Source organism: Oncorhynchus kisutch, linkage group LG8, assembly GCF_002021735.2.
Source record: "Oncorhynchus kisutch isolate 150728-3 linkage group LG8, Okis_V2, whole genome shotgun sequence".
NCBI lineage: Eukaryota > Metazoa > Chordata > Actinopteri > Salmoniformes > Salmonidae > Oncorhynchus > Oncorhynchus kisutch.
Window position 1 is genome coordinate 63,143,746 of NC_034181.2, and position 9,715 is coordinate 63,153,460.

The following is a 9,715-nucleotide window of genomic DNA, read 5'->3' on the forward strand; positions in this document are numbered from 1 at the left end:
TGCCGCTGGTGAATATTCATGGGGTATAGAGAGAGGGTCATATAGGAAGGAGGAAGGACGGGGGAGATGGGGAGAGGGCGGTGGAGGGAAGGAGGGGGAGAGAAAAGTGGAAGAGTTGCAGGAGTCTTAAGAAGAAGCAGGGAGCTCCTGAAAGCCTGTTCAGAATGTTTCAAAGACATTCACATTTCCATCTGTGAGTCTCTGATGGAGATTTTGTGTAGCATGAACATATTTCATGCTACACAGACGTAAAGAGAATGGAGAATGGAGTCCTCATAGGATAACCCTTTTGGTTCCAGGTAGAACCCTTTTTGGTTCCAGGTAGAACCCTTTTGGGTTTCATGTAGAACCCCCTGTGGAATGGGTTCCTCTATGGGGTCAGCTGAAGAACCTTTTAGGTTTAGATAGCACCTTTTTTTCTAGGAGTGTAGTAGCTAATCTTAATTATGGTGAAATCTCCATGTGGCTTTTCTAAAAACGGCCTGTTTATCCTCAACGCTCCAAAGCGTATCCATCCACTGCGTTAGTTGGTGTTGGACAGATAATGTCAGTGTGAAAAGAATGCTTCAGGAAAAGATGATCATTGTCGAGGGAAAGACCCTGTTTCATGAAGGCAGACTATTCCAGAGAGGAGAGGAATATATTGTTCATTTAGTCGTCTACTGAAGATCAATAAGAGGCAGTGATGAGCAGTGATGGCCTTCTGGTCGAGAAAACTATGCTGGCCAAGCCTTCCTCTCCCTGAAGCTGTGTGTGTGTGTGTTGTATGTGTGTGTGTGTGTGTGTGAGAGAGAGAGAGAGAGAGGGGGGGGGGGGGAGAGGGAGAGAGAGAGAGAGGGAGAGAGAGAGTGTGTGAGTGTGTGTGAGAGCGAGAGAGAGGGGGGGGAGAGAGAGAGAGAGACAGAGAGAGAGAGAGACAGAGAGAGAGAGAGGGAGAGGGCGAGAGAGAGGGAGGGAGAGAGAGAGAGAGAGAGAGAGAGAGAGAGAGTGTGTGAGTGTGTGTGCGTGTTTATAGAGAGGCTGGTCTGTGGCATCTTACATTACTGTATTGGCCTCCAAGCCAGAGGCTGGGGGTTTACCCGAATGAGGCTGGGGGTTTACACTGAGAGCAGACATGTATGCTCTACACATACCAAGTGCCTTCCAAGGGTTATGTGGGTGCTGTGTGTAATTGTGTGTGTGTGTGTTTTGTGCAAGTGGAGTGTTTTTGAACTCACATGTACTGCATGTCAGTGGAGGCTGCTGAGGGGAGGACGGCTCATAATAATGGCTGGAAGGGAGTCAATATTTTGGATACCATTCCATTCACTCCATTCCAGCCATTATACTCCGCTCCAGCTATTTGTATGAGCTGTCCTCCCCTCAACAGCCTCCACTGGTGCATGTGTAAACATGGTGTCTCTGTATGTGGATGTTAGTTTTTCATATACCTGCATATACTCTGAGTGTGAGTGTGAGTGTGTGAGAGAGAGAGAGAGAGAGAGAGAGAGAGAGAGAGAGAGAGAGAGAAAGTGAGGGTAGGTTAGTGAGAGAGAGCGAGAGAGGAAGAGTGAGTGAGTGAGTAAGTTTTATTTTATTTTTTATTTACCTTTATTTAACCAGGTAGGCAAGTTGAGAACACCTTTATTTAACCAGGTAGGCAAGTTGAGAACACCTTTATTTAACCAGGTAGGCAAGTTGAGAACAAGTTCTCATTTACAATTGCGACCTGGCCAAGATAAAGCAAAGCAGTTCGACAGATAAAACGACACAGAGTTACACATGGAGTAAAAACAAACATACAGTCAATAATGCAGTATAAACAAGTCTATATACAATGTGAGGTGAGAAGGGAGGTAAAGGCAAAAAAGGCCATGATGGCAAAGTAAATACAATATAGCAAGTAAAATACTGGATGGTAGTTTTGCAATGGAAGAATGTGCAAAGTAGAAATAAAAAATAATGGGGTGCAAAGGAGCAAAATAAATAAATAAATTAAAATTAAATACAGTTGGGAAAGAGGTAGTTGTTTGGGCTAAATTATAGGTGGGCTATGTACAGGTGCAGAGAGAGTGAGAGAGTGAGAGAGATGAGAGAGATAGAGAGATAGAAATAGACAGAGAGAGAGATGGAGAAAGAGAAAGAGAGATATCCAGGATATCCATTGAGCATACTCTCTGAGTGCCTCTCTCTCTGTCTGTGTGTGTGTGTGTGTGTGTGTGTATGTGTGCGTGCGTGAAGATAGAGACCACACTCTGAACATCAAGTAGAAACCCACAGCTCTCAAAAAGGTCACCTACACAAACCCAGTGTCACCAAAGTATCTTCAGCAGCAGCAGTAGCAGTAGCATACTGACCTAGCTCACTCACACTCATTCACAGTTAGAGGAAAAGTGGCTAACAGTGCCCCCTATAGGTCGTTGAACAGAAGTGCTACTGCGGGATTCCTGTGTTCTCCTTCTTTGTTGTGATGAATCCCACACCCTTCCTCTCAGCATGGGGCTCTTGGCATCCTCCAGCCTGTTGGTTTCAAAGCAAGGCCCCTGCCTGCCAACATAAGAATCAGGTTACAACAGGGCTTTAGTTATGCAGAATAAAAGCCAAGTATTGGAAATCAAATTACAATTTAACAACTTATCATGCAGTGCACTGCAAGGTTAAGCTCCTTAGCCTTTTGATCGAGGAATCACCAGATGTCCATACATGCTGCTGTACGAGCACTTTCAAATAATGACCATGCATATTCACCGAAGTTTCACCTGGATTCATGTTAGAATGGACTCAGGATTTAACCTACAAGAAAGCACAGTAAACTTACAATGTAAACAACGTACCCTCTCTAGATGCCCTGTAGTGACTCTCTCTCGTGCTGTGTCTGGGACATGCAGAGCCCGGTCAGCCCAGGGACCAAGATATACCTGTATCTTTTTACTTTGTATGACTAACATCCCAGTCAGCCATATGCAGTATGTCAGGTCTAACCTTAGCTTATGTCACCAGCTCTGATGAGCACAGACTCATTCTCCCTGTCTCACCGGCTGACCTTCAGCCCCCACCACCCAGCCAGCCACGGTAATGAAATACACAGGGCCATATGAGTTTGGAGCCACTGGTGGAAATAAATCACAGGTTGGCCTTATAGAGAGGAGATAACTGACTGACAGCGTCTGTCCTTACGTGAACTGAACATCAGCGGTTAGGCTAGGCTATACTGTCTGTCTGCTCTCTGGGGGGAGGGGGGGAATCATGTCCACCAGCTTTTTTTAATCTCTGTGAAAATGTAAGTGGCTGGAAGAATCCTGATAAGGTTTTAAAAGAGAGACATGTCCAGGTGGGCAAAGATGAGGAGTTTAGTTCAGTGAGTTATTCATGGTAGATTTTATGGTAGAGTTCTCCAATTGTGTCCCTAGACCTGATTTGATTTTAGTAAGGATCTCTTTTAGCCCAAGGGCTAATGTTCCAAGAGTCCAAGACTCAAGTACGTATTCATCCCATGCAAATATGTGCATATTTGAACATTGTGAAAGATTTTGTAATCACTGATTGGGCACCATGTATGTACGAATGATTAATGTTGGGGATATGAGTAATTGAACAAAGGGACAATTGGATCTGCTGTTGGAAAGGGCAGGAGAGGCTCTATGGTCAATACATCCAATTTGTCATGCTAAGCTATTTGAGGACAACAAAGGAAGGGCTATACCAGACAGTGCAGTTTGGGTATGCTATTCATTATTGTTGGAATGGATGTGTAGAATGTTTTAACCAGTGTTGAACATAAAAGTTGAGGTGTACTGTAAACAAGAGAAGCATAGTGAAAAGGTCTGCATGCTAAGTTCATCCATCATAAAGCATTAAAACATAAATGCCATATTATTCTGTAAGGTGAGGAACATTCATAGGATGAGTATGTCAACTGTATAGATCAGTGTTGAACCCCTGAGACTGACTCACCGAACCCCTGGGGTTCGGTGAGTCAGTCTCAGGGGTTCGGCGGAGGTTAAGACACACATCCGACTCATAGGATTCGTGATGACACGCCCCGCTTGGCCATCATTGGCTGCAGGTGATCACGCTACATCGCTTGGCCTATCTGTGCTGCAGGGAATTTGGTGCGCTCAGTAGTCGACTTGTGACTGTCGTGATGGTACGTCTTGTGATTTCTTTCTTAATATTTGAATCCCTTCATACTTACTATGTCGAGCAAAAAAAGAAAGTGGTCAGATAAATATGTACAATATGGATTCACATGTATAACGGAACGTGATGGGAGTCAGCGTCCTAACTGCATGATTTGCAATGCCAAGTTGAGCAATTCTAGTCTAGCACCGGCAAAACTAAGAGAACACTTCCTTAAGCTGCATGGAGATGGAAAATACAAGAACACAACGCTCGCTGAATTCAAGGTGAAGAGAGCCAGATTCGATGAAAAGGCTACTCTGCCTGTTCTCGGCTTTGTACCCATCAACAAACCGATCCTCACAGCATGTACGAAGTAGCTTACCTGATCGCAAAGCAGGGCAAACCACACACCATTGGTGAAACACTCATAAAACCAGCTGTGTTGAAGATGGTGAATATCATGCTGGGAAAAGAGGCTGAAGTTAAGTTATCCCAAATTCCTCTTTCAAATGACACCACCAGCGACAGAATAGAGGACATGAGCAAAGACATCTTGGCTCAAGTAGTTGCAGATCTGATTTCAAGCCCGGAAAAATTCAGCCTTCAACTCGACAAAACCACAGACGTTTCCAATTGTCACGACTTCTGCCGAAGTCATTGCCTCTCCTTGTTCGGGCGGTGCTCGGCGTTCGACGTCACCGGTCTTCTAGCCATCATTGATCCTTTTTTCATTTTCCATTGGTTTTGTCTTGTCTTCCCACACACCTGTTTTCAATCCCATTCATTACCTGTTGTGTATTTAACCCTCTGTTTCCCCTCATGTCTTTGTCAGAGATTGTTTTATTGTCAGTGTAGTGTGATTGTTGTATAGGTGCGTGTCGGGTCCTCGTACCCATGTTTGTTTATGTACATTTAGTGTTATGGAGCATACTCCGTGGACTTTATTAAAAGACTCAATTTTTCACTCCATTTGACTCCTGCGCCTGACTTCCCTGCCACCTATTACACCTATGCATGACAGAATCTCTGACCAATATATGAAGTCAGCAGGAGAGGACACTATGCCCATGGAGCTGGAGGAACGGGTTCAGGAACAAGCGAGGGAGCTTGACGTTATCAGCTCCGTCATGGATCACATTGTCATGAAAATGGATCGCTGGGAGAGACAGGGAGTTTCTCCAGCGCCACCACCACCACAACCGGAATCTCCCGGGAAAATGTTTTCCTCTCCGGAATCTAAGATCCATTGATACAACGGAGATACTGGCGGCTGCCAGGGTTTCCTCCTTAAACTGAACTTGTATCTAGCCACGTCCTCCCCAGTACCATCTGACCGTGAGAAGAGTTACGCCCTCGTCTCATGCCTCACCGGGAAAGCCCTGGAATGGGCCAGCGCTGTGTGTAGTAGGGAGGATGCGGCGCTGGACCATTTTGAGGAGTTCACCCGCCAATTCCGGATAGTATTCGATCACCCACCTGAAGGCAAAGCAGCGGGTGAGCTTCTCTATCATCTGAGGCAGGAGACGAGGAGTGCACAGGATTTTGCTTTGGAGTTTAGGACCTTGGCTGCCGGCGCTGGATGGAGCGACAGGGCCCTGATCGACCATTACCGTTGTAGTCTACGCGAGGACGTCCGTCGGGAGCTGGCCTGTAGAGACACCACCCTCACCTTCGACCAGCTGGTGGACATGTCCATCAAGCTGGACAACATGCTGGCTACTCGTGGATGTCTAGATCGGGGTCTGGTTGTTCCATCCTCCCGCACCCTCTCTCCCGAACCTATGGAATTGGGAGGGATGGTGCGAAGGGAGACCGGACCGCTCGAGCAACATTCAAGGTCGCAGAGAGCACACTGCTGGTCGGTGCCGGGTTGGTTCCTCTGGGAATAGAGAGGGCAGGCAGGGCATTCTGGCATCACCCCAGGTGAGTAGGCACCATTCTCATCCAGAGCCCTCTGCTACACTAATGTTTGTCTCTGTCTCTTTTCCTGATTTTTTTTCACTGCATTCCCAGTATAAGGCGCTAGTAGATTCAGGTGCGGCTGGGAATTTCATTAATAAAAGTCTAGCTCATAGTTTAGGGATCCCTATTGTTCCTGTGGATATGCCTTTCCCTATTCATGCCTTAGATAGTTAACCATTAGGGTCAGGGTTTATCAGGGAGGTAACCGCACCTTTGTGTATGATAACGCAGGAGGGTCACAAGGAGAAGATTAGTCTTTTCCTTATTGATTCTCCTGCGTATTCTGTGGTGCTAGGCCTACCCTGGTTAGTTTGTCATAACCCCACTGTTTCTTGGCCACAGAGGGCTCACACGGGGTGGTCGCGAGAATGCTCAGGTAGGTGTTTAGGGGTTTCTGTTGGTGCTACTACGGTGGACGGGGGATTGTGCGATAGATCTCCTGGTAGATGCTGCATATCCCAAGAGTCACGTGTATCCCCTGTCGCAAGCGGAGACGGAGGCTATGGAGACATATGTCTCTGAATCTCTGCATCAGGGGTTCATTCAGCCATCCATTTCACCCGTCTCTTCGAGTTTCTTTTTTTGTGAAAAAAAAGGATGGCGGTTTACGCCCGTGCGTTGATTATCGAGGTCTTAATAAAATCACAGTGAAATATAGTTACCCGCTACCTCTGATCAATACGATTATTGAGTTAATGCACGGGGCACGTTTTTTCACAAAATTGGATCTCAGGAGTGTGTACAATCTGGTGCGTATTAAGAAGGGTGATGAGTGGAAGACGGCATTTAGCACCACCTCAGGTCATTATGAGTACCTGATCATGCCATATGGGTTGATGAATGCTCCATCAGTTTTCCAATCATTTGTAGGTGAGATCTTCAGAGACCTGCACGGGCAGGGTGTAGTGGTGTATATCGATGATATTCTGATATACTCTGCTACACGCGCCGAGCATGTGTCCCTGGTGCGCAGGGTGCTTGTTCGCCTGTTGGAGCATGATCTATATGTCAAGTCTGAGAAATGCTTGTTTTTCCAACAATCCATCTCCTTCCTAGGGCATCGGATTTCCACTTCAGGAGTGGAGATGGAGAGTGACCGCATTACAGCCGTGCGTAATTTGCCGACTCCAACCACGGTAAAGGAGTTGCAGTGTTTTTTGGGGTTTTCCAATTACTACGGAGGTTTATCCGGGGTTTTGGTCAGGTGGCAGCTCCCATTACCTCACTGCAAAAGGGGGGCTGCGCTTGCAGTGGTCGGCTGAGGCGAACAGGGCTTTTAAGCACCTGAAGACTCTGTTTACCTCGGTGCCTGTGCTGGCTCATCCGGATCCCTCTTTGCCATTCATAGTGGAGGTGGACACATCCGAAGCTGGGATAGGAGCAGTGCTCTCTCAGCGTTCGGGTACGCCACTGAAGCTTCACCCCTGTGCTTTCTTTTCAAAGAAGCTCAGCCCGGCGGAGCGAAACTAAGGTGTGGAGGCATTGGCTTGAGGGGGCTAAACACCCTTTTCACATCTGGACTGACCACCGCAATCTGGAGTATATCCGGCAGGCGAAGAGATTGAATCCTCACCAGGCAAGGTGGGCCATGTTTTTCACTCGTTTTGTGTTTACTCTTTCTTACAGACCAGGCTCCCAGAACGTTAAGGCAGACGCATTGTCTCGGCTGTATGACACAGAGGAGCGGTCCATGGATCCCACTCCCATACTCCCAGCTTCGTGTCTGGTGGTGCCTGTAGTGTGGGAGCTGGACGTGGACATTGAGTGGGCGTCACGTGCAGAGCCTTCTCCCCCTGAGTGTCCAGCTGGTCGTCTGTACGTTCCGTCTGCTGTCCGCGACCGATTGATATATTGGGCTCACACGTCACCCTCCTCTGGTCATCCTGGGATAGGTCTGACGATGCGCTGTCTTGACGGGAGATACTGGTGGCCCACTTTAGCTAAGGACGTGAGGATTTATGTTTCTTCCTGCTCGGTGTGCGCCCAGTGCAAAGCTCCTAGACACCTGCCCAGAGGTAAGCTACAACCTCTACCCGTTCCTCAACGGCCGTGGTCGCACCTGTCGGTGGATTTTTTGACTGATCTTCCACCTTCACAGGGTTACACCACGATCCTGGTCGTCTCCTCCCTTTGCCCGGTCTCCCTACGGCCTTACACGTTTTCCGGCACTATTGGGTGCCTGAGAATATAGTGTCTGATCGGGGTTCCCAGTTCACATCAAGGGTCTGGAAGGCGTTCATGGAGCGTCTGGGGATCCCGGTTAGTCTTAACTCAGGTTTTCACCCCGAGAGTAATGGGCAGGTGGAGAGAGTTAACCAGGATGTGGGTAGGTTTCTGCGGTCTTATTGCCAGGATCGGCGGGGGAGTGGGCGAAGTTCGTGCCCTGGGCAGAGATGGCTCAGAACTCGCTACGTCACTCGTCCACTAACCTTACTCCCTTGCAATGTGTATTAGGGTATCAGCCGGTCCTGGCTCCTTGGCATCAGAGCCAGACCGAGGCCCCTGCGGTGGACAATTGGTTTCGGCATGCTGAGGAGACCTGGGAGGCAGCCCACGTACCATAAGGCGCCAGAAAATTGGCGCAGACCGTCGCCGCAGTGAGGCCCCAGTGTTCGCACCAGGGGACAGGGTCTGGCTCTCGACCCGAAACCTGCCCCTTCGCCTGCTCTGCCGGAAGCTGGGTCCGCGGTTTGTGGGGCCGTTTAAAGTCCTGAGGAGAGTGAACGAGGTATGTTATAGGTTACAACTACCCACTCATTACCGTATTAACCCCTCGTTCCATGTGTCTCTCCTCAGGCCGATGGTGGCTGGCCCGCTCCAGGAGGCTGAAGTGCGTAATGTTCCTCCGCCTCCTCTAGACATCGAGGGGAATCCATTTTGGATTCGAGACGTCGGGCGAGGGGCCTTCAGTACCTCGTGGACTGGGAGGGGTACGGGCCAGAGGAGAGATGCTGGGTTCCAGTGGAGGACGTGTTAGATCCTTCCATGTTATCAGAATTCCACCATCTCCATCCGGATCTCCCTGCACCTCGCCCTCCGGGTCGTCCCCGAGGTCGGTGTCGACGCGCAGCTGGAGCCGCGTGTCGGGGGGGGGGGTATTGCCACGACTTCTGCCGAAGTCATTGCCTCTCCTTGTTCGGGCGGTGCTCACCGGTCACCGGTCTTCTAGCCATCATTGATCCTTTTTTCATTTTCCATTGGTTTTGTCTTGTCTTCCCACACACCTGTTTTCAATCCCATTCATTACCTGTTGTGTATTTAACCCTCTGTTTCCCCTCATGTCTTTGTCAGAGATTGTTTTATTGTCAGTGTAGTGTGATTGTTGTATAGGTGCGTGTCGGGTCCTTGTACCCATGTTTGTTTGTTTATGTACATTTAGTGTTATGGAGCATACTCCGTGGACTTTATTAAAAGACTCAATTTTTCACTCCATTTGACTCTCCTGCGCCTGACTTCCCTGCCACCTATTACACCTATGCATGACACCAATCTAAGCCAGCTTGCTGTATTCGTGCACTATGTGAAAGACGACGTGATAAAGGAAGATTTATTTTGTAAGCCTCTTACAACAACTAAGGCAGTTTGTTCTGACGGAGCTCCAGTCATGCTGGGAAGAAAGTCTGGTTTTGGTGCGCTAGTGAAAGCCGATGCA